At 38.9% G+C, this 25,715-nt stretch overlaps 1 pseudogene; it reads left to right on the top strand.

Annotated features, from left to right (window-relative positions):
* Positions 1 to 4,214: 4,214 nt before the first annotated feature.
* LOC116551149 lies at positions 4,215 to 6,426 on the top strand (annotated as a pseudogene).
* The last annotated feature ends 19,289 nt before the right edge of the window (positions 6,427 to 25,715 follow it).

Raw genomic sequence — 25,715 nt, 5'->3', positions numbered from 1 at the left:
CCCTTGCACACTCTCTTGTCTGCTGCAATGTAAGATGTGCCTTTGCTCCTTTGCCTTCTACCACGATTTTTAGCCTCCCCAGCCATGGGGAACAGTGAGTCCATTAAACCTTTTTTTAAAAACTAAATTATCCTGTCTTGGGTATTTCTTCATAGAAATGTGAAAAGGGACTCATTCAATAAATTGGTACCAAGTAGTGGGGCACTGCTCTGAAGATACCTGAAAATGTGAGAGTGACTTTGGAACTGGGTAACAAGCAGAGGTTAGAACAGTTTGGCAGTCTCAGAAGAAGACAGGAAGATGTGAGAAAGTCTGGAACTTCATAGAGACTTTCTGAATGGCTTGACCAAATGCTGATAGTGAGATGGTCAATCAAGTCCCAGCTGAGGTGGTATCAGATGGAGATCAGGAACTTGTTGGGAACTAGAGCAAAGGTGACTCTTGTTATGCTTTAGCAAAGAGACTGGCAGCATTTTGCCCCTGTCCTTGAGATCTGTAGAACTTTGAAATTGGGAGAAATGATTTAGGTCATCTGGCAGAAGAAGTTTCTAAGTGGCAACATGTTCAACAGGAAGCAGAACATCAGCATTTGGAAAATATGCAGCCTAATGATGCAACAGAAAATAAAAACCTATTTTTTGAGGAAAAATTTAAGCTGGCTGTAGAAATTTGCATAAGTAACCAGGAGGCAAATGTTAATCACGAAGACAATGGGAAAATGTCTCCAGAACGTGTCAGAGGTCTTCATGGCAACCCCTCCCATCATAGGCCTGGAGGCCTAGGAGGAAAAAATGGTTTTGTGGGCCAGGCTCAGGGCCTTGCTACTTTGTGGAGCAAGGTGCCCTGCATCCCAGCTGTGGCTAAAAGGGGCGAATGTAGAGCTCAAGCCATTGCTTTAGAGGGTTCAAACTCCAAGCCTTGGCAGCTTACATGTGGTGTTGGGACTGTGGGTGCTTAGAAGTCAAGAATTAACATTTAGGAACCTCCACCTAGATATCAAAAGATGTATGGAAATGCCTGAATGTTCAGCAGGGGTGTGCTACAGGGTCAGAGCCCTCATGGAGAACATCTGCTAGGGCAGTGTGGAAGAAAAATGTAGGGTGGGAGCCCCTACACAGAGTTCACACTGGGGCATTGCCTAGTGGAGCTGTGAGAAGAGGGCCACTATCCTCCAGACCCCAGAATGGTAGATATACTGACAGTTTGCACTATGTGCCTGGAAAAGCACAGACACTTAATGCCAGCCCATAAGGCAGCAGAGAGGACAGCTGTACCTTGCAAAGCCACAGGGGAGAAGCTGTCCAAGACCACGGGAATCCATGTCTTGTATCAGCAAGACCTGGATGTCAGACATAGAGTCAAAGAAGATCATTTTAAAGCTTTAAGATTTGACTGCTCTAATAGATTTCAGACTTGCATGGGGGTTGTGGCCCCTTTGTTTTGGCCAATTTTTCCCATTTGGAACAGGAGTATTTACCCAATTCTTGTACTCCCATTGCATGTAGGAAATAACTAACTTGCTTTGATTTTACAAACTCTCAGGTGGAAGGAACTTGCTTTGTCTCAGATAAGACTTTGGACTGAGGACTTTTGAGTTAGTGCTGAAATGAGTTAAGACTTTGGGGGACTGTATGGGAGGCATGATTGTTTTTGAAATGTGAGGATGTGAGATTTCAGAGGGGCTAGACATGGAATGATATGGTTAGGCTGTGTCCCCACCTAAATCTCATCTTGAATTGTAGCTCCCATAATCTCCACATGTCATAGGAGGGATACAATGGGAGGTAACTGGATCATGGGAGCAGGGTTTTCCTGTGCTGTTCTTGTGACTAAGTCTCACAGGATCTGATGGTTTTATATTGGGTGATTCCCCTGCACAATCTCTCTTGCCCGCTGCCATGTAAGACATGCCTTTTCTCCTTTTTACCTTTCATCATGATTGTGAAGCCTCCCCAGCCATATGGAACTGTGATTTCATTAAACCTCTTTTTCTTTATAAATTACCCAGTCTCAAGTATTTCTTCATAGCAGTATGAAAATGCACTAAAACAACATGATAATCAGTTGTTTTTTAGTGGGAAAAATTAAGTAGTCAGAAGGAAAGAAAGAACATATATACACAGAAACAAAGGTAAGAATGGCAGCAGTGTCAGAAATAATACAAAGAAAAAGTAGGAGAGCAACATCTTTTAAGTACTGAAAGAGGAAAATTATCAACATATAATTTTATGCCCAGCAAAACTATTTTACAAAAAACAGTAAAATAATCAAAATATGAAATGGCTCAGGCTATTAATACCTTAGCTTTGCTCAGAAAATCTGTAGAAATGCAGCAACCCACGGACCATTGTCTGCCAACAATAATATAAAATCTTGTGTACCTAATAACAAAATCTCAAAATAGGTTGGGTGCAGTGGCTAATGCCTATAATCTCAGCACTTTGGGAGGCTGAGGGGGGAAGATCACTTGAAGCTAGGAGTTTGACACCAGCCTGACTAAAATGGTGAAACCCCTGTCTCTACTAAAAATACAAAAATTAGCCAGACATAGTGGTGCATGCCTGTAGTCTCAGATACTAGGGAGGCTAAGGCAGGAGAATCACTTGAACCTGAGAAGTGAAGGTTGCAGTGAGCTGAGATTGTACTACTGCACTCCAGCCTGGGCGAAAGAGCAAGACTCCATCTCAAAAGCAAAATAAAATCCTTAAAATACACAAAGCAAAATTGTTATAAATGAAAAGAGAAATAATACATCTAAAATTACATAGGAAATTTCAATATTCTTCTCTCAATAATTGATAGAAAATGTGTGCAGAAAATCAGTAAGGCTATACAAGATCTGAAAAACACAATCAACAAACTTGACCTAATTGATATTTATGAAACATTCTACCTGCTAGCAGCAGAATTGACATTTTTGTGAGCATACATAGAACATTTACCAAGGTAGGTTGTTTCTAGTCTGTAAATGAACTCAAAGTAAATTAAATAAGATCTGTAAGAGTCAAATAATATAAAATATTATATGACTATAACAGAATTAAATTATAAATCAATAACAGAAAGAGAAGGGGAATTTCACCAATTAGGACACTGAGCAACATAGGTTTTTAAAAATATTATTTTTGAAGTTTTAATTGACAAATAATAATTGTGTATATTTATAACATGTTTTGCCCTATGTATATATTGCAGAAAGAGTCAATCAAGCTAATTAACATGTCCATTACCTCACCAACTGTCTCAATTTGTTTTGTGCTGCTGTAGCAGAATAGCCGAGATAGGTTAATTTATAATGAAAATTTATCAGCTCATGGTTCTGGAGGCTGGGAAGTTCAAGATTGGGAGGTTGGCATCTGGGAGAGGCCTTCTTGCTGCATCATCTTATGGCAGAAGAGAAAGAGATTGAAATTGCAGCTCTAAGCCCTTTTACAATGGGCATTAATTCATTTGTGGGGGTGGAACCCTTATGACCTAAGTGTCTCCCATTAGGCTTCACCTCCTAACTCTGCTTCACTGGAAATTAGGTTTTCAAAACATCCTTTTTAGGATCTTCACATCATATGGCCAAATTATCTTTCTTTTGATGGTGAGAAAATTAAAAATCTATTCTTTTAGCAATTTTGAAATATACAATACATTATTAACTGTGGTCACCATGCAGTGCAATAGATCACTAAAACTTATTCCTCCAGTCTAAATGAAACTTTGTATCCTTTGATCAAAATCTTCCCTTTTTCCATCCATTCCCCTTACCCTAGCCTTTGGCAACCACCTTTCTACTCTGTTTCTACCAGACTGACTTCTTTAGATTCTGCATATAAGTGGGATCTTGCAGTATTTGTCTTTTGGTTCCTGGCTTATTTGTCTTCGCATAATGTCCTCCAGTTCCATCCATGTTGCTGAAAATGACAGCATTTTCTTTTTTTAAAGGGTTTACAGTATTCCACTTTATGTATATGTATGAGTGCGTGCTCATCAAAAGACAAAATTAAGAAAATAGCAAAACACAACACATTTGCAACACAAATATCTGACAAATTACTTTTATCCAGAGTATATTAGGAAACTCTTAAAACTCAATAATAAAAAGACAATAACCTCTTTGGAAAACTGTACAAAAGACTTGAATAGACAATTCAAAGGAAGACATATGGGCTCTGAGTCCACCCTGTACAGCCTTGGTGGCCCATGCATGTAGGATAGTCCCACCCCACCTTACTCTCTTAGTACTTGTCAGGCTTTTGTTTTCAAGATGCCTGAGGAAGTGCACCATGAAGAGGAGAAGATGGAGACTTTTGCCTTTCAGGAAAGGTTGCCCAACTCAGGTCTGTCATTATCAATATCTTCTATTCCAAAAAGCAGATTTTCCTTCAAGAGTTGATTTCTAATGCTTCTGATACCTTGGACAAGATTCCGTACAAGAGCCTGACAGGCAGTTACAGGTTGGACAGTGGTAAAGAGCTGAAAATCGACATCATGCCCAATGATCAGGAATGCACCCTGACTTTGGTGGACACAGACATTGGCATAACAAAGCTGATTTCATAAATAATTTGGGAACCATTGCCAAGTCTGATACTAAAGGATTTATGGAGGCTTTTCAAGCTGGTGCAGACATCTCCATTATTGTCAATTTGGTGTTGGCTTTCATTCTGCCTGTCTAGTGGCAGAGAAAGTGGTTGTGATCACAAAGCACAATGATGATGAACAGTGAACCTGGGAGTCTTCTGGTGGGGGTTCCTTCACTGCATGTGCTGACCATGGCAGGGGCACCAAAATGATTCTCCAACTTAAAGAAGACCAGACAGAGTACTTAGAAGAGAGACAGGTCAAAGATGCAGTGAAAAAGCACTCACAGTTCATAGGCTATCCCATCACCCTTTATCTGAGTAAGGAAAGAAAGAAGGAAATCAGTGATAATGAGGCAGAGGAAGGGAAAGGCAAGAAATAATAGGAAGATAAAAGCAAAGAGGAAAAGCCCAAGATGGAAAATGTGGGTTCAGATGAGGAGGATGACAGTGGTAAGGATAAGAAAAAGAAAACAAAGAAGATCAAGGAGAAATATATTGATCAGGAGGAACTAAACAAGACCAAGCCTATTTGGACAAGAAGCCATGATTACATCACCAGGAGTATGGAGAATTCAGTAACAGCCACACTAATGACTGTGAAGACCACTTGGTAGTCAAGCACTTCTCTATAGAAGGTCAGCTGGAATTCAGGGAATTGCTATTCATCCCTTGTCAGGTTTCTTTTGACTTATTTGAGAACAATAAGAATAAAGACACCATGAAACTCTATGTCCTTCATGTGTTCATCGTACACTGCTGTGATCAGTTGATACTGGAGGATCTCAACTTTATCTGTGGTATGGTTGACTGTGAGGATCCACCCCTGAACATTTAAGAAATGCTCCAGCAGAGCAAAATCTTGAAAGTCATTCACAAAAGCATTGTTAAGTAGTGCCTTGAGCTCTTCTCTGAGTTGGCAGAAGACAAAGAGAATTACAGAAAATTCTGAGGCATTCTCTAAAAATCTAAAGTTTGGAATCTTCAAGGATTCCCCTACCTGGTGACACCTGCCTGAGCTGCTGCACTTTCACACCTCCCAGTCTGGAGATGGGTTAACATCTGTGTCAGAACATGTCTTTCACATGAAGGAGACACGGAAATCCATCTACTGCATCACTGGTGAGAGCAATGAACAGGTGGCCAGCTCTGCTTTCGTGGAGTGAGTGCAGAAGCAGGGTTTTGAGGTAGTGTATAAGACCGAGCCCAGTGATGAGTACTACATGCAGCACCTCAAGGAGTTTGATAGGAAGAGCCTATTCTCAGTTACCAGGGAGGGTCTGGAGCTACCTGAGGGTGAGGAGAGAAGAAGAAAATGAAAGAGTGCAAGGTGAATCTTGAGAACATCTGCAAGCTCATGAAAAAAATCTTGGATGAGAAGGTGACAGCTTCCAATAGGCTTGAGTCTTCACCTGCTGCATTGTGACCAGCATCTATGGCTGGACAGCCAATATGGAGCAGATTGTGAAAACCCAGGCACTTTGGGACAATTCTATGATGGGTTACATGATGGCCAAAGGGCACCTGGAGATCATTGTGACCACCCCATTGTGAAGATGTGGCAGAAGGCTGAGGCAGAAAAATAACAACAAGGCTGTCAGGGACTGGGTGCTGCTGCTGTTGGAAACCAAGCTGCTCTTCTGGCTTCTCCCTTGAGGATCCTCAGACCCACTCCAACCACATCTACTGCATGATCAAGCTAGGTCTAGGTATCGATGAAGATGAAGTGACAGCAGGGGAACCCAGTGCTACTGTTCCTGATGAGATCCCCCCATTTGAGGGCAATGAGGATGTGTCTCATATGGAAGAAATAGATCGGGAGTTCATGCTTGGAAACCTTGTGCCCTCTGTGTAGTGTCCTCAGAGCTCCCACCACAGCCTTGAGTGGCCCTGTCCCAGCTGCCTCGCTCTGATGATGCCTAGTGTTTTTTTGCTCCCATCTTTGTATCTAAGCCAGGAAACAGGGGCATCAAGCCCCATTTCCTCTTTCATTTGACAACAGGATTTGATGTTGTATATTGTGGGGGGTTTTGTTTATTTTGTTCTGAAACTAATCTATGCAAAATAAAGAAGATGCCATTTTATACAAAAAAAGAAGAAGACATATGAATAGCCAGTAAGCAAATGAAAAGGTGCTCAACATGTTAGTTATCAGGAAAGTACAAATTCAAACCAAAGTAAGATACTACTTTATACTCACTAGAATGGTTAAAATTAAAGATGATAATACCAAATGTTGGCCCAGAGGTGGAGCATGGACTTTCATACATTGCTGATTGCAAAACAGCGCGACCACGTGGGAAAATGGTTCAGTAGTTTTATTCATTTTTCTAAATAAAAACAAGTATATCTTAACCTAAGGCATAGGAATTATACTACTAGATATTTACACAGAATAAATGAAATGAGTTGTAAGAATTATTTGTATATTCTGGTTATGCATTCTTGGTAGTATTACAGCTATTTTCTGTCACTCGGTAATTTGCCTTTCTTGGTCTCGGTATGCCTTTAGATAAACAGGAATTCTTACTTTTAGAGTAGTCCTACTATTAGTCTTTCTTTTTACAGTTAATGCTTTTTATGTCCTGATAAAGCATACATCTATGAAATGACATAAAAAGCAAAAACTGGAAACAACCCAAATGCCTATCAACAATTTAATGGATAAACAAACTGTGGTATTTTAACATAAATACAATAATAATGAAATGCTGATACAACAACATAGATTAATTCTCAAAGCATTGTACTGAGCAAGAGAAACAAGGTACCAAAGAATTCATGCCGAGTGATTCTATTTCTATGAAGTTCTAGAATAATCAAAACTAAACTATAGTTATAGAAACAAGGTGGCAGAGACTGCGATGAACTGACTAGAACGAACATGAAGATGATGGGGGATAGGAATACTCTAAATCTAGATTGGAGTGGTAGCTACACAGATGTATGCATTTGTCAAAACACTTCAAACTACATTTAAAATCTGTGCATTTTATAAGTAAATTGTATACCTTTTTTATACAATTTTTATTGTAAGTAAATTGTCTACCTTTACAATTTAAAAGTATGTTTAAGAAAAGCACAATTTTCTTTCTTAGAGAAATAAGGAAAAGAAAAAAAAAAGCACTTCTCCCCCTCTATAGACACCTATGAGGGCATGCAGTAATCGCATAAAAACCTTGAAGTCATGACATGAAAGTAGCATGATCAGAGTGAATCAGGCTCATAGAAATGATATAGTATCTCATCCAGTTTTTCAAGGCGTATGGGCATCTCCCTCTGGAATACATAAAGACATGCCCACAAGTAGTGAAAATTATTTTTGATTGCCCTATAGGAAACATCCAACTTGTAAAGGTTTCCAGAGATTTGTGTGTAGGTTCTGCACATGGTATCCAAGAAAGAGGGGCTTGGGACTGGGCAGACATTCACCCAGCTGAAGATTTGAAGAGAAATCAAGTGCCAAGCACTATTTAGCACTAGCTTTTTATTCTGCAGCCACTTAGTGAACAGTTATCAGCTAAATGACCACTTTCCTCTCTTGGGAGAAAGGGGACAAAATCCCTGAAGTGAAGCAGAGACAGGTGGGATTTCAGTGGCCCTTGCAGCATGACACTTACATGGCTCTACGATTAGCCTTACACATGCCCAGCCTTAAGTGCACGCAGGAGCACTGTTCACATGTTTTCAAGACTTCTCTGGAGGTCAATGTACTGGCTTTCAGCAAAATTTGGCACAGCAGAGAACAAGGTGTGCTGTGTTCTTAGCTACTTGAGAATTACAAACAGGTTTACGGTACAACAGGTCTGATCTGGAAACGACATAAAATGGAATGATCTGTAACTCTCATTAAAAACAGATATTAAGAAAATAACTGTTTGCCTACAGCCTTTGTCTTAAAGTTCGAATTTATCGAATACTCGTCATTATTTCTGCTTTACTGCCAAGGCCCTGGGCCTTCTGTCAATGAGAGGCTCCTAATGCAGTCACATATGAGCAGGAATATGATTAAGCAAAGGGCTGAGATGCGGAGCAGAGGCGATTCTTGGCATGTCTCTGCTGAAAGGCAATAGTCGACTCTTCTGGTAGAGACTTGCAGCTCATTTAAAATTGTTTTACTCCTGGAAAGTGTTATCTGAAACTCCTCCGCTGCCTCCAGCTACTTTTCTTGCTTTTGCAGATGTCTAGTGGCATTCTTGCAATCCACTGTTATTAGCCACCCACAAAAGACAAGCTCCAAATAACTACCATCTTCTTAAGTATTAGAACTACCACCATACACCACAGATATGGAAAGTAATATGAGTAAATATTATGTATATAAAGAACTCTTGCAAATCAACAATGTAGCACAAACAGTCTAGAGAAACTGGGATATAATTTACAAAAGAAAAAATACAAATCTCTAATCAATATTAAATAGGTTCAGATGTCACTAGTGACCAATTTAAGCAAAAAACGAACTAGAACATTTTATGCCTTAGGTTGGTGATGATTTGGAAAATACGAGTATACGGCAAGATAAGTACTCGTACGCATTGTTAATAAAACTGTAATATAATGGAAACCTTTTAGGGAAGCAATTTGGCAGTATGTACTAAGTGACTTAAAATATTTCATATCCTTTGAATTAGTCATTCTTCCAAGACACAGCCAAAAAAAAAAAATAAGCATGTTTGTAGACAAGAATGTATGTACAGGGATGTTTATCAGAATTAGCCAAAGTTGGAAATCACATAAAGGCCTAATAAAACAGCAATGGTTAAACAATATATATTATGGAATATTATAAATCCATTATAAATAATGTTCATGGATAGTATGAGAAAATATTCAAAAGACAATGTTAAGTGCAAAATAGGATAAGTGAGCAAACCTCTGAATGTATATTTCTCAGAAGAAGAAGACTCAGAGGTTGGCAATTCTGTGAAAAGATGTCAGGATTCCAGAGCAGTCAGAAAAATATGAATAAAAATAAAAATGAGATACTGATTTACAGGTATCCTAATAGCAAAAACTTAGAAGAATATATGATACAAGGGGTCTATAATAAAGTGGGAAGACGGAGACTTGAATAACACTGGAAAGCAATATGACGGTACTTAGGATAGTCAAGGTCTCGTGACTTACTAATTGCATACGTGGATATATCTCACAGAGACTTTCTTACACAGGCCCTATGAGGACACATAAGACATGTCTGTCATGACACTGACTGTGGCAAGGAGAAGTTAGAGTAACCCACATGGTCAACACTGGAGGAAATAATAAGCAAAATGTAGTAAATGTGTACTATGTAATGACAGAAACTAGGTGATACACACATCAATAAACATGAAAAATATAGTTGTCAATGGGAAAAAAAGGAAAGACAGAATGAGATTTTAGGAAAAATGAATATGAAAGAACATATACATAAAGGAATGCAATATATTGCATATATCAAAAACAGTTTATATCATCGCAACATATTTCATATATCAAAATTATTAGGGAAGTATCTTTGTCAGAGAGAAATAATGGTGATGGTTATTATTATTGCACTTATAATAGAAAAGCGCCTTGCTTACATTGATGATCAGTGATGATGTATTCTACAACCAAAGACATGATGCATTCAATGTTCTGACCCTATGGTTTTTTAAGAGCTGTATATTAAATTCATATCCCACATAGTCCGAATTTTATAGTAAATGTGTAATGAAACGCCAAGGAAAGAAAATCATTAAAAGGTTAACAATGGCAATCTCTGAATTTGATTTAATTACTTGTCAATTTATTTCTTTGTATTTGTAGCAAGGGTCCAAGCTCTAGCCTGTAATGTGCCTGCTGTTGGGACTTGAAGATGTTTGTGCATAGTAGGGTGGGTTGAGGTGGTGTGGTATGGGGTGATCTTAGTCCATTCAGACTGCTATAATAAAATACCATACACTGGGTAGTTTATAAACAACAGAAATTCAATTCCTGGAGTCTAGGAACTCCAGGGTTACAGTGCTGGCAGATTCAATGTCTGCTGAGAGCATGCTTTCTGGTTCATGGATGATACCTTCTTGCTGTATCTTCATGTGGTAGAAAGGGCAAGGCAGCTCTCTGGGGCCACATTTACAAGGTCATTAATCTTATTCATGAGGATTCTTCCCTTATGACAAAATAATTTTCCACCTCCTAATTCCATTGCATTGGTAATTAGGCTTTAACATATATATTTGGAAAGACACAAGCATTTGGATGATGGCGGTGGGCAAGTTAAGAGTCAGATAAATTTTCTCATGGGAAAATCCCAGGGCTCAGGCACTAAAGGAGCAGCAAATACACTCTGAAGACCTGTCCTTTGGCATGGTGCCAAGAGGGATGGGAGCCACAGTCAGAAGACAAGAAGTTCTTTTCTAGTGCCCTATTGCCTCAGTAAGAACACATGGCTGGCTGTGGGGAAACAGTGGTGGTCTCCACATTTCTGCATGAAACCAGTCAGAGTTAGTTGCATCAAGGGCCCTTTGGCTACCCAAGGGTTCCAGAGCTCCAATTTCTTAGCTGGCGGTTGGGGGAATATGGAGATGGAGGGAGTGGAGCTCTGAGTGGTCATTTAAAGAAGAGCCTCATCCCATCACTCAGTTTTGTAGGCAGCTGACGCAATTGAGGGTGACCATAGCTATGGAATGGGAATGGGCCAAATGCCACAAACAATGGCCTAAGCTATTATGAACATGGGTCCATGACTCTTGCTCTTTGGGATTCTGTGAGAGTCAATTTTACGTGTCAATGTGACTGGGCCATGAGGTGCCCAGATTGTTTCTGGGAGTGCCTGTGTGGGTACTTCTGAATGAGAATAGCATTTGAACAAGTGGACTCAGTGAAGTAGATTGCCCTCCCAGTATAGGTGGTCATTATTTAATCCACCGAAGGCCAACATAGAACAAAGTGGCAGAGGAAGGAGAAATTAGCCCCTTTTTCTTTCTGCTTGCCTACCTGAGCTGGAGTATTCATTTTTTTCTTGCCCTTGGGCAAAGATTTATACCACTGGGTACCCTCCTTCTCAGGCTTCCTGTCTTGAACTGGAACTACACCACCAGCTTTCCTGGATCACCATCTTACAATGGCAAATTGTGGGACTTCCTGCCCTCCATAGTCATGTCAGTGAATTCCTTGTTTTTTTACATATAATTAGTCCTTTTCTGTAAAGAACGCTGCCTAATACTGATTTTTAGCACAGTTTAGAACTAAGCAGGATAGGGGAGAACAATAACTGTTCAGGGATTTGAGGACTTGCATTAAGGAGGATAAAAAAATCAGTGAAATATGAATTATTATTGTTAATAGGTTTTCAGGTTGCATGACCTGAAGAAATATGGAGTCTGGAAAGGGAGAGACGAAAAACATTACTCTATTTCCAAACTACCTACAGACACTTCTGTAAGGTTCTCTAAAAGTTATTATTTTGACATAAGATATTTTAATTCTATAGTTCAAGTTAAAGGACTGTTTCTAGGGTTACAGATGTCACATCTCATAGAAGGCTGTACTCCCACACAGTGACTCTTCGTAATTAAAAAAATTATACTACGTATTGTCTTTCTTCAGTTGGAAAAGCAGAGGTTAGAAGTATCATGGGATGGCATCTTCCAGGAAGCATCTTCTGACTAATTTCTTGGATGCCCTTGGTAACTGTCCCATAATCCCTGCCCAACAGGCCTTTCAGCCCTGTTGATTCCCCCTACTCAATCCTAGACGGGCAAAATGTTGGTAATACTGATTGGCTTCAGGACTTTGCTCCTTTTTCTCTGCCTTTTTCACTTCCCTAGTCTTCCTCTCCCCCATCCTTAGGGAAGGCACCCAGTATTCGCCCAATGCCCCAGATCTCCCATTCTGACAGCCTTCCCCCAAAGTCAAACTTTCTGCCACAGGACCATGCACTCCAACACTTTTTCTCCTTCTACCCCTTCATCTTAATATTTCCTTGCAGAGCTGTATTTACATTTTTAAAGCAAGTATTATCACCTAATAATACTGTTAAGCATGCTATATATTTTACTAGCACAGAGAACGGGCACCCAATCTAATCTGGGGGGATTCCATAAGAGCTTCAAATGTCTACCTGGCCTGAGACTGAGAACTGAGTAGGAACAGCAGAATAGGAGGCAGAAGGGTTTGGATTAGGGTGCTTCTGGCAGAGGAAAAAATTTTCCCAAAGCTTGGAAGTGAAAGAGGGTAGCATGCTCTGGACCTTGGTACTGCACAACTCAAGATGGTGTCTTTCCCGTCGTGTTTTAAGTGAATAGCTCTCCCAGGCTCTACTATGGTAACAGCTAGTGGTGATGGTGGCACAACATCATGAATGCACTGAATGCCACTGAATTGTACACTTAAAGATGGCTAAAATGGCAGATTTTATTATATTTATTTACCACAATAAAAACAATCTTAAAGTATGCAGCTAAAATACGTAAAAAAAGAAGTTATTATAGCAGTACTTCAAGGTATTAGTTTACTGGATTTTATAACATTTGAGGTAATTTTTAGCATTGATAAGTTGTAATTTGTTGTGATTTTTTGTCTCCTTTTGAGTGAATTTTTATATTAAAAAATAAAGTGAATAAATAATTGGTATAGTTGTTGCCCAAATGATATACTTGAAGAATAGCTAAGTGATAGACCTCCTCCTAGTATGTTTAATCCTACAGCAGCTCTGGGTTGTGAATACAAGTATCCTCTTTTCATGAGTGAACAAAGTGAGCTCAGGAGTTAAAGAACTTGCCTGTGAGCATCTAACCAGAAGGTCCGCCTGATTTTGAAGCCTGTGCTTGCCCTCACTGCGTGATGCCACCTTCCATTTGAAAACTGCTACTTTAGATTATAACACGGTTAAAGAGAATAAGCACTGAGCATAGTCTATAATCCCTTTCTAAGTAAATATATGCAAATAACCAAAAATTTTTAGACTGCAAACAGTGAGCTTTCCTTCTGAAAGAAGGAGCTGCCATCCTGTCCTGGCTCAACCACTAACAAGTTGTAGAGCCCGGAAAAAGCCATTTAATTGCTTTGGGCCTCAGTGACAACATCTATAAAAGCCAAATCAATAATATTTATTGAATGGCCACAAGGCACAAGAGTCTGAGTGAGGTTCTTAAGGATCTTGAGGTAGAGTCAAAAGCTCTGCTCTTCACAAACCCAGGATCTAGTCAAGAACAGAGAGACCCAAGAATGACAACTGGGGCCTGAAGACACAGCCATCAATTCTGTCTTGGGAGGTAATGCTTGATGAAGTGTGATAAGGAAATTGATGGGCATGAAACTAAGTCACCAGGCATTGTCTTGTGGGGGCTAGAGGTGAGGGCTTCCAGCAGCAGTCAGCGAAATCAGTTTTTCAGGTTAGCTGGGTGAGTTCCTCTCTTTAGCTGTCATCTCTTTGGAAAACTCTCGAGTGCCTGTAGGTAACTTATGAGGGTCAGGGAGGTGACCTATTCTCCATCCTGTGTACAATACATGGGCTCACTATACACAGCCCCACAGAAAGATGAAGTACTTTGCTATTGGTTCTCCATGCTGGAAAGCCACTGCACAGAACAGAACAAGGATAGGAGGCTGGTGGGGAGCCTTGCAGACACTATCACTTCTGTGTATTTCCACTGCCTCCACCACCTTGGTGTCTCTATCAGCACATGGACTTTCTGTCACTCCAAGAGTCTCTCTGAGACTCTTTTGAGGCCTCACCCTAAACCCTACTTGCTTTAACCCCTCACATTCCTCAGAGTCTTGACTTCTACCATTCCCTTGTTGGTCCTTTCTCACAATTCTACCTTCATCTTAGAATCCTTAGAGGTGAGATGTGAGTCACTATCTTCCCTCTTCCCTTTGTTTCTGCAGTTGGGTTACGGGAGGTGTGAGGAAACTTTGAGTCTTAAGGGTGAAATAAGCAAGAAGAGTCATTTTTAAAGAGGAAGATTTAGAATGGCAGCGTTTTTTATCTCTTCTTAATAGCCAATTATATTCTCAAGTCTTAATATATTAACTTTGTCTGTTCTCAATTCTTAACTTTTAAAAACTTGACCACTCAAAGGACCATAGACAAAAGATCCTACCATCTCAGGTACAAAGGAGAGAAAGGTATTTCTGGTAGAGAGATCAGAAATAACAAAATTGAAAAGATGGGACTATCCATGATATCAAAGACGTGGGAATAGTCTAATCTATCCAGTGAGTAGGTTGCTGCAGATTGTGGTAGGAAGTGAGTCCTCAGGAGTAAATTAGGACCATTCTTTGAAAGGTCTTGAGTGTTACAATCAGATATGGTGGTCTTTATTCTATAGTAAAGGAGAGGTGATCACTTAAAGGTTCTGGACAAATGACAAAATGATTACGTATTTATCAATTCTGAGAGTTGTGTAGAATGAATTAAAGGAAAGGGAATCTAGAAATATAATTTGCTTGTTTATTTAATAATTAATTTATAAGTTGTCTACAATGTTCCAGGTACCATATTATGTGCTAGAAGTTAAGTGGTAAATAAAATGGACAAAAGTTCCTGCTCTCACAGTATTTATAGGCTATGAGTCAGAAGACTATTAGATCATGTGGCCTTAAATGGACCAATAACAGTAGGCGTAGATAGGCAATACATGAATGTACTTGGGAAGTACAATTAACAGGATGTTTAAACTTGGTGTATTAGTCCATTTTCGTACTGCTATAAAAAACTACCCAAGACTGGGTAATTTATAAAGGGAAGAGGTTTAGTTGACTCACAGTTCACCATGGCTGGGGAGGCCTCAGGAAACTTATAATCATGGTGGAAGGTGCAGGAGAAGCAAGGTATCTTCTTCACAAGGTGGCAGGAAGGAGAAGTGCTGAGCAAAGGGGGGAAAGTTTTGCTTTTTTAGACAACTTATAAATTAATTGTCAATTAAGCAAATGTGCTTGGAGTTTGGTCTTATAGAAGCATCAGATCTCATAAGAACTAACTTACTATCACGAGAACAGCGTGGGGTAAACCACCCCCATGATTCAATTCCCTCCAAGTGGTCTCTCCCTTGACATGTGGGGGTTATGGGAATTACAATTCAAGATGAGATTTGGGTGAGGACACAGAGCCTAACTGTGTCACTTAGGGTATGGAAGAAGGTGGCATTATAGCTGATGACTTTTAACCAAAATACGATATAGAGAATAAAAATATTTTCTATAGATTTCAGAAAGGTATGCGGTAGATGTACTCACGTGAATATTTCATAGGGAACTCCTGTTGAGGTGTCCAGAAAGCAGTAGTAAATGTGCTTGGAGTTTGGTAGACAAGTGAGATTTATATGTTTGAAAGGTACTCCAGTATATATATTTGAAAGGTACCCAGGATATAGGTGATAACCAAGGCCATGGGCAGAGCTGGGGTCCCACAGACATAAAATACAAGATGAGAAGAGGAGAAGGTGAAGATCAGAAATTTCAAGGAAATATAACTTCAGGGTCAAAAGAAGAAACCATTTAAGGGCTGAGAATGAGCAATCAAAGAAGTAAGAGGAGAAGCAGAAGAGATTGAGTTTTGGAGCTGAAAGGAGGCAAGTGTTTCAGGAATGAACAGGTAAGATCAAGCCAGTGTGGGCACTTTGAGAAAGCAGCATCATAAGGGCAGAAAAATGCAGTGGGAAAGCCTAATTTTATAAAAGTTAAATAAAAAGAAGGTAAAGAAGTACTACAAGCTATTCTCCAGACTCATATTTCTTAATTTGAGTCTGTAAACTACATTAGCAACACTTGTTTGAGTGTTCTGTGACTTCTCTGCAACAATTACTTAACAAAGTTCCTTCTCTATAATTCTCCATATGAATCTGGAGAGACTAAATGCAGGAAGTGCAAAATAATCTCTCTTTTTCCCAAGTTTTGCAGGAAATGTCTGATTTGAAAGAATATTTCTCCTCAGAGAGCAGGGTGCCTTGAATTCTTTTCCCATTGCCCATGTAACAATTCAAGAGCTGCAGTGACAAATCCTTTCCCAGCATCTTAGGAGATGGCATGGGCATGTTTCTCTCCTTTATAGTAGTAGAAGGAAGGGGCTTCAGATCAAAGACAAAATTCCAATGAATGCCACTTTGTAGTCAAGACACCTAGAAGAACTATCATGACAACAGCAATATTTCTGAGACATCATAAATCAGTAAATAATCTTCTTTGAATCAGAAGAAACTGAGTGAACCTTGGCTAAGTGCTCTTAACTGGACAAGGCCTACATGAGATTTAAGGGATTAATAACTCAAACCTCCTCCAGTCCACATGGTAACACAGCTTGACACTGTTGTAGGAGCATCCAGTACCCCTCTTTGTTCATCAGAGTTAAATTGCCTCTTCTTTCCTCCCATGGCCATTTTCAGTGGATTTCCTTGCCAGCTCACACTAATTTATTTGTTTAAGTCTGCCCCATCTAGCTTTCCACAGAGGTTACAAAATTAAAAATTGTCAGTCCCCATAACTGCCTGAACTTTTCAATTGGAAAAGTTCAGATAGTGGCCCACTGGGACTAAACAGTAATTCTGCCAGAAGGAGCTGTGGCCTCAAAAAGTCAATGTAAATATTTCAACAGGTAAATAATCAGTCAGAGAGCTTGGGCCAGAAAACTACAAATGTGAAGCAAGGCACAGAATCTCGCAGGTAGAGGAAATTTAGAAGAAAAGCTATAGAAGTGACAACTCATAACAATAAAACCTTGTTTTTACTCCTATAAAACAAGAAAAGGGGTTTTAAGGTAAAATAATCCTAATTCCAATAAATGGCTACTTTTCAAGAGAACTCAAGAGAAAAAATGGAAGAGCATGCGAGAGACTCTATTCATCTGGACTTTGCACTATGAGTGCTACCTCAGCACAATGGCCAATGGCCACATTTACTATTTGAAAACTACTCAAAAAATTTTTTTTCCAGTCCTCAGGTGTTACTAGGTGATATGGTTTGGCTGTGTCCCCACCCAAATCTCATCTTGAATTGTAGCTCCCATAATCCCCACGTGTCATGGGAGGGAACTGTTGGGAGGTAATTGAATCATGGGGGCAGTTATCCTCCTACTGTTCTTGTGATAGTGAGTGAGTTCTCACAAGAACTGATGGTTTTATAAGGGGATTTCCCCTCTTTTGCTCAGCACTTGTCTTTCCTGCCACCTTGTGAAGAAGGACATGTTTGCTTCCCCTTCTACCTTGATTGTAGGTTTCCTGAGACCTTCCCAGCCATGTTGAACTGTGAGTCAGTTAAACCTCTTTCCTTTACAAGTTATCCAGTCTCAGATATTTCTTCATAGCTGCATGAGCATGGATTAATACACTGCATTATTCAGTAGCATCAGTAGAAAAGAGGCCAAGACATTCTTTAGTGAATGAGGGAAGAAAAATGAAGGTGAGATTACAGGTCCTGAAAATCTCTCAAAAGTCTAGTAATCAACAGAACTTTAAAAAGTTGGAATTTACTGTGGCTGAAATATTCATCACGAAAGTTTTATAAAGATAGAGAGGTGCGAGAATCAAGAGTATAGAAATAATTTCATCTATTTATGGCCAATTTGGTTTTGACAAGATTGCCAAGATTGTTCAATGGATAAAGCATAATCTTGTCAACAAATGGTGCTGGCACAGCCAAATATCCACAAACAAATGAATTCCTACTTTACATCATATTAAAAAAATTAATTCAAAATAGATCAACAGACTACATATACAGCTAAAATCATAAAACTCTTAGAAATAAAACATAGGGGCATGCCTTTGTAACCTTGGATTTGGCAACTGATTGTTTAATATGACACCAAAAGTATAAGAAGCAAAAGAAAAGATAAATTGGACTTCATCAAAATTAATATTTTTGTACACCAAACATCATTATCAAGAAAGTGAAAAGACAACCTACACAATGGAGAAAATATTTGCAAATCATGTATTTGCTAAGAGACTAGTATATCAAATAATGTTAAAAAAAAAAAACTCTTACACCATACCATCAAAAAGATAAACAATCCAATTAAAAAATGGGCAAAGGACTTAAGTAGACACTCTTCCAAAGAAAATGTTCAAACAGTCAACAAGCACATGAAAAGATACTAGACGTAATTTGTCATTAAGGAAATGCATATCAAAACCACAATGTGCTACCACTTTGCATCCATTAGGATGGATGCAATGAAAAATCCAAAAAATAGTACGTGTTAGAGGGGATGTAGAGATGTTGGAACTCTGTGTATTGCCAGTAGGGATGGAAAATGGTGCAGCTGCTGCAGAAAACAGTCTGGTGGTGCCTCAAAAACGTAAGCATAGAATTGCCATATAGCCAAGCAATTTTACTACTAAGTATATAACTGGAACAATTGAAAACAGACACTCAAACATATACATGTATGTTCATAAAAGCATTATGCACAATAGCCAAAAGGTGGGAACAACCCAAATGTTCATTGCTGGATGATTAAACAAATTGTATGTACATGTAATGAGTATTACACAGCCATAAAAAAGAAGCATGGATAAACCTCAAAAATAATATGCTAAGTGAGAGAACCCAGGCACAAAAGGTTACATATTATATGACTCCATTTATATGAAATGCTCATAATATGCAAATCTGCAGATAGAGAAAATAGTTTGGTAGTTGCCTGGGGTTTTGGGGAATGAAGATTGAAAGGAGTAACTGTATAATGGGTATAGGGTTTTCTTTTGGGTAACGATAATATTTTGGAACTAGAGAGATGATGGCTGCACCACATTGTACATGTTAATGCTAATGCCACTGAATTGTTTACTTTAAAATGGTTCATTTCATTTTATGTGAATTTCACCTGGAAAAAAATTCTTTTATAAGAGATGTATGGTTCACAAATTCAGGTGTGATCCTAAATTCCAAACAGAACAACCTGCTCTTTTGTGAAACATTCAAGCCTATAATATAAAGAAACATGTTTCCACAAGGGTCACCCCAAGAAATACATGAAGTAGCTTTTGAGACCTTTCTGTTCACATCCCATCCCATAGAGGTTGTGGAATAGGAGAAGGTTCTCTCCTACCTGTATGCTTTGACCTCTCAATTTCATCTCTCTCCGCCAACATCTCACCTATCTTGTGTGCTTTTGACTTGGAACTGTGCCAAGGGGTGACAGAAACCAGCTCATGAAATAAAGCAGTACATTCATTGCTGCTATAGCTATGCACATCTTCAGGTGAACTTATTACACTCATTCTTCAAAGTTCAACTCAACCATTACTCCTTTGGGAGGCCTTCCCAGTGCCCTTGGGCAGAATTTCCCCTTCTCTGTGCTAGATCAACTTGTTAATGCTATTGTTCTCATTTTTTATACTGTCTGTCAAGGCTGAGTGCCTAGCAGTGTGCCTGGCATATAAGGAACACCAATGCAACTCACTTATATGGAAACGCCCCTGGCAGGTGATGCTGTGACTCAACTCAGTAAAAGTATACTTGTTCCTTAATAATACCTCTGTCTCTCTCTCTCTGTCTCTGTCGCTCGCTCTCTTTCTCTCTCTCTCTTTGAGTAGTGTGTGAGTGTGTGTGTGTGTTTGTGTTTGTGTTTTGGACAGAATATCTTTGTTTGTGGAGCGTGCTTCATGAACATCAGCCACATCATCTGACCAGATGACCAACGGCCTGTCAATGCCTGTGGGTACATCAGTCCTCCTGCCGCATAATCTATAACCTTTAAAGAATAAATCTATCATTTAGAAACCAATTAATTTAAATACATTTCTGTCCTTGGAGTACGCTTGGAGCTGCTTTCTTTGATGCTAGCTCTTTGAACTGAAGGTGATGTGATGTGGGATTGTTGAAAACTGTTCCACAAACAACCAGTTTCTGGTTGCCGGAGACTGGAGGAGACCAGGAGGTTGCAACAGGGGAAGACAAGGGAGGCCACTTGCCACTCTGTACCTGGCTATGATTCTATCACCCCAAATGGGCTAGTGAAGGTCTTGGAAGCCACAAGCCCCTGGCAGCCTTCTTCTGAAGGGAAGGACAGGAAAAAGGAAAAGAGGGGGATAAAAGGAAGAAAAGAAATACAATGAGTAAAGCCAAACTCTCTTTTCCTCTCTAAATCCAAAGTCAACCCAATTACTTATTTCCTTATAAAAACTATTGAAAAATGTCCAATTGTTCTGAAAAGTGAATTCAGAACCTTGTGTGGAATGTCACTGGCAGCAGTGGGAGTATAAGAGGGTACAGAAGACTTAGGGGCACCTAGGCTGAGCTAGGTCAGGAAAGCATTCACTGCAAGCACCCAGCCCAACCCTGGTGCTCCACAAAGTACAGCAAAGGCCAATTTATTCAAACTAAAATTTGAAGTTTAAAACATTCTCATGTCTCCTAACATTGCTGCTGCCGCTGCCCATCACACACTTTGGTTCTAAGAACCTCCGAAGAACATGTAGTTTATGACCTCTAATAACCCTGTAGAGATGACTCATCTTACATATGTGTTTTGCCAGTGTGTTCTATAATTGTATTTATTGATTACCTGTATGGGTCCTCACCTGCCTAGGCCACTGAACACAGTTTCATTATATGGGTATGGCTTCCTCTTACCTCATCTAGTTGACTGCTCTTTAGGAAAGTCACTATGGAAAAAACCTTCATAAAGTTTGTGATGTTGAATAAGAAAAGATAAGAAGAAGCTGAAGTTACTTGGGTTGAGGATACTTGGCAGTGTGAGTTGCCAATAAATGGTTACATAGTGAGTGCACAATAGTAAAATGAACATAAAGCCAGCCATTTTATTATTACCATGTAGTTATAATTCTAAAACATGTCAGTGTAAAACACTGTCCCCTGCCAGGGCAGCTCATTCCCTCCACCCACCCTCACTGCTTGAGTATATAGACATAGGTACCATATTCCTGAACTGCTCATTGTAACAATTTTTTGCTGCAGAAACATAGAATACTAAGTCAAAGGGAACTTCGGTATCATTTAACTACATCTCTTTCATTTTTCCTTTGTGTCCCCTTTCATGAAACAAAAATCTGAGTGACCACTCACTGCTAAGGACCATGTTCAACAAAACATGTCTTTGCCCTTGATAAACGTACTTTACAAGTCAGAGGGTTGTTCATGACTTTCTGAGGTCACATAAATGCTGAGAAGAATCCATGATATCTTCACATGACCTTCCTTCCCCAAAGGGTTTAGGGAAGCTAGAGACCATGAAACACAGAAATGACAAGGTCTTGTAACATCTTCAAACCTTCGACAAACCAAAAACATAAGTTTTAAATGTCTGGTATTTGTTAGGGAAAATTTGGTCTGGGTTTTGCTGTACTCTCTCTCTCTCTCTCTCTCTCTCTCTCTCTCTCTCTCTCTCTCTCTCTCTGTGTGTGTGTGTGTGTGTGTGTGTGTGTGTGTGTAATTTCCTGGATCTTTGCAATAGCTGTCCCCATCCCCCACCACTTAGTATAGAGATTCATTTCCAGCAGCACGATTGCATTTTGAAGTTTGTGCTTCAAAGTTAGTACTAACAGTTGCCTCCCCAGGTGCCTGAGCAACTCCCTCAACATCACCTCAAATAACTTTTAATTAGATCAAACTCATTTATTCCTAACTTACACTTCATGCTTGTGCTTTCTACATCTAAAGTTCTATTTATAAGCTGTTTAGTCATATGGGCTACTGATTTGGAGCCTAATTAGAGTTGTGTGATGCAATATGGTTGCCCCAAACATTTGCATCACTCTCACATAAGGCAGGCTAATTAATTGCCTGAGAAAGACCAATTGCACCTTCCCTACCAGGTTTGCCTGTTGATTCCATCTCAGCATGCAGATGCATTTCATCTAAAAACCCCAAGCCACATTCTATTCCTTGGCCATTTCTCTTGGATGAACGGTGGAGGCATGTGTTGCAATTGAGGTAGTTTACCCCAGCTCCACACACAAGCCGGTGGCCATTGGTGACTCCAGATATACTTTGTACAGGTCCTGAGTCAATGCAGTCACCATACATGTGGCTGTCACCATACAATCTGCAGGTGGTATCAGGAGTCAAATGAGCTAGCTCATTTTCTCCTCACATTTTTAATGGAAGCCAGAATTTTAATAAAATAAAGAAAGAATAAGAAATAGAAATCAAGTAGAAATTCAACCACTAGAGTCAAGGTCAAGGAAAATTGATTTTAAAGGGCTGGCTTCAAGCTACAGAAACAAGCAAAGTTGAAATGAAAACTGTGCTTTTCTGGTAAAATTCCAGCAACTGCTAAAGGAAAGGTATATAACAGAAAAGTAGACCTAAGTGCTTCATGTTTAGCATGCCTAGTGTACTTGAAATTAAGATAGCAACACACCCTTTAAAATTAAAGAAAAATTGCTTCCAGAGTAGTTCTGTCTGCCTGAAATGTAACCAGAGGTACAAAAATCAGGGCAAGTTCTAATTATACCTCTATAAAACTGCAAGGAAGTTGAAATAAAAAAAAATCAGGGCAAAATGAGAGAGTGGTGAGAAGAAAAACACAGCTAAAATCCTGCAACTACACATTTTTAAAATTAGATTTATCTAAAGTAATATAATTTGCATTGTGTGAACAGGCTCCCCAAATTTAGACACTGCAACCCCACTTATAATGAACCACAAACAAATGTAAGATATATTGAGTAGCCTAGTTCCAGAGCCAGAATGAATGAGTTCAAATGTTGGCTTTGCCACCAACTAGCTGTATGACCCTAGGAAAATTGTTTGACTTTTCTGAACCCTAGTTTCTTAATCTGTAAAATGGGAAACACAATAATATTGTTTAAGTCATCGTGTACAACATGAGTTACATGTGTGAAATGTATAGGGCAGTATTTGCACACAAGGGCTACACAAAGTGTTAGCAATTTTCATCACTGAATATTATTTTTAGTTGCATTTCCTGGTTATCTATTTCACTTCCCTCAAAAATCAACACAAAATATCAAGGTAGGAAAACAACGCCTTTTCATTTATACCAATGTTGTATACAAATATTAATTTCAGGTAAATTATATAGGTAAATAGTAATACATCTTCTAGAGGAAAATGGAAAAAGATCTTCAGGATCTGGTAAGGCAAAACAATTTTGAAGCAAGACATAAAAAGGACTAACCATAGAAAAAGAACACTGAAAAACTGGGCTACCATACTTTAAAATTAAGAATTCCTATTGAAGAAGACAAATTGAGAGACAAAAATGCAAGCTGCATAGTGTAAAAAGATAGTAGTAATACTGCAAAGCTTCTTATCCAGAATCTAAAAAGAATCCCTACAAGTCAACAAGGAATTATCAAATACAATAGAAATTGGTCAAAAGATTTGAAGAAGCACTTTACAAAAGATAATAGCCAAATACCCAACATAAAAGGTGTACAACATTGATAGCCACCAGAGAAATTTACATGTTAACTAAGTGAAAATTCCTCATCTAGCCAACCAGGATGGCTAATATTAAAAAGATGCAAAACACTAAGTGTTGGTGAGGATGTAGGGGAACTAGAACCGTTTTACACAATTTATCAGAGTGTAAAAGGGAATCATTTCAGAAACTCATTTGGCAGTATTGACTAAAACTGAACCTGTGCCCACTCTGCAACAAAACAATTTCAATTCTAGAGTTTTATTTCACAGATATATACCCCCAGATGCAGGTAAAGGAATGTTCATATTACTATTATTATTAATGACCCCAAACTGGAAACAACCCAAATTCAAATAGTACAATAAATAAATTATGATGATTTATGATATGCAGCAAGAAAAATGAAGAAACTACTGTTACACACAACCCTTTAGGGAAATCTCAAAAAAGATTAAATTAAATAAACCAGACACATAAAACAAGTATTTATGTATGACTCAATTTCTATAAAGTTAAAAACAGATTAATTGATGGTGATAGAAGTTAGGATGGTGGTTATTTGTGGGGAAAGGGTTAGTTACTAGCACAGGCAAAAGGGGGAAGCTGGTAATAATTAAGTAAAATGTGTGATGGCTAAAATGATGTGTTGTTTTGAAAATTCATCAAGCCATCCACTTACAATGTTTGTACTTCTCTATAAATATGTTATACTTGCTATTACAATTATTAAGATGATGAAGCCAGGTGTGGTGGCTCATGACTGTAATCCCAGCTCTTTGGGAGACTGAGACAGGTGGATCACTTGAGGTCAGGAGTTTGAAACCAGCCTGGCCAACATGGTGAAATCCTGTCTCCACTAAAAATACAAAAATTAGCTGGGCACAATTACACGTGCCTGTAGTCTCAGCTACTCGGGAGGCTAAGGCAGGAGAATAGAACCCTGGAGGCAGAGGTTGCCGTGAACTGATTGTGCTACTGCACTCCAGCCTGGGTGATAGAGTTAGAATTCATCTTTAAAGAAATTATTAAGACTCTGAAAGCTAATGAACAAACCTGTCAAGTAATCAATTTACCCCCCAAGTGTTAGCATTTGGTTATTATCTATTTACATCTAAACTAAACTTAAACTAAATTTTGTGTGTGTGTGTGTGCATGTACATATATATGCGCCACTAGAAGGTAAGTTCTATGAAGACAGAAGTTTTTGAAGAGTTTGATTTGCTACTTATATCTCTGGCCACTTCAACAGTGTCCGGTATGTAGTAGGCACTCAATAAATATTTGCTGAATGCATAGCTGCCTTGCATTTGACAAATTAAAGGAAAGTTAATTTAATACTGTATTTGTGGGCCAGGAAACTAGAATGGATTTCTTCCCAGGAGGTATAAATATTATGATTGATCTACTTTTATGTTTCCTCCAGCCAGTTTTTCTCAAGCAGTGTTCATAATTGGAGAGAGTGATATATGAGTAACAATCAACAGTGGGACCCAGTGTGCAAGGCCATGAAACTTAAAGGAAATTAATTTCTGAGCTCACCAAGATATCTCAGTATCCATCACTTAACAGAGCACGTGCATTCCTGCAAAGACAATTCCAAGGCAATTTCTTTGCTTAAAAAGAAATCTGTTTTCCTATAGGAACTCTCAAAAGAAGTTGAATGGTAGTTTTCACAAGAAAAAGTCTCACAATAAATGAGAAGTATTAATAAAAATAATACAAAGTAGCATTTCTGTGAGGAAAGACAAAAGATGGTCAATTTCATGGCACAACAGTACTAGATATTACAGTGCCTTAAACAATAAGAGCAAACTTTC

This window comes from Sapajus apella, unplaced genomic scaffold (genome assembly GCF_009761245.1).
Source record: "Sapajus apella isolate SASKATOON/1434 unplaced genomic scaffold, GSC_monkey_1.0 scaffold9, whole genome shotgun sequence".
Lineage (NCBI taxonomy): Eukaryota > Metazoa > Chordata > Mammalia > Primates > Cebidae > Sapajus > Sapajus apella.
The sequence above is the reverse complement of the archived record's forward strand: the minus strand, read 5'-3'. Positions and strand labels throughout refer to the sequence as shown.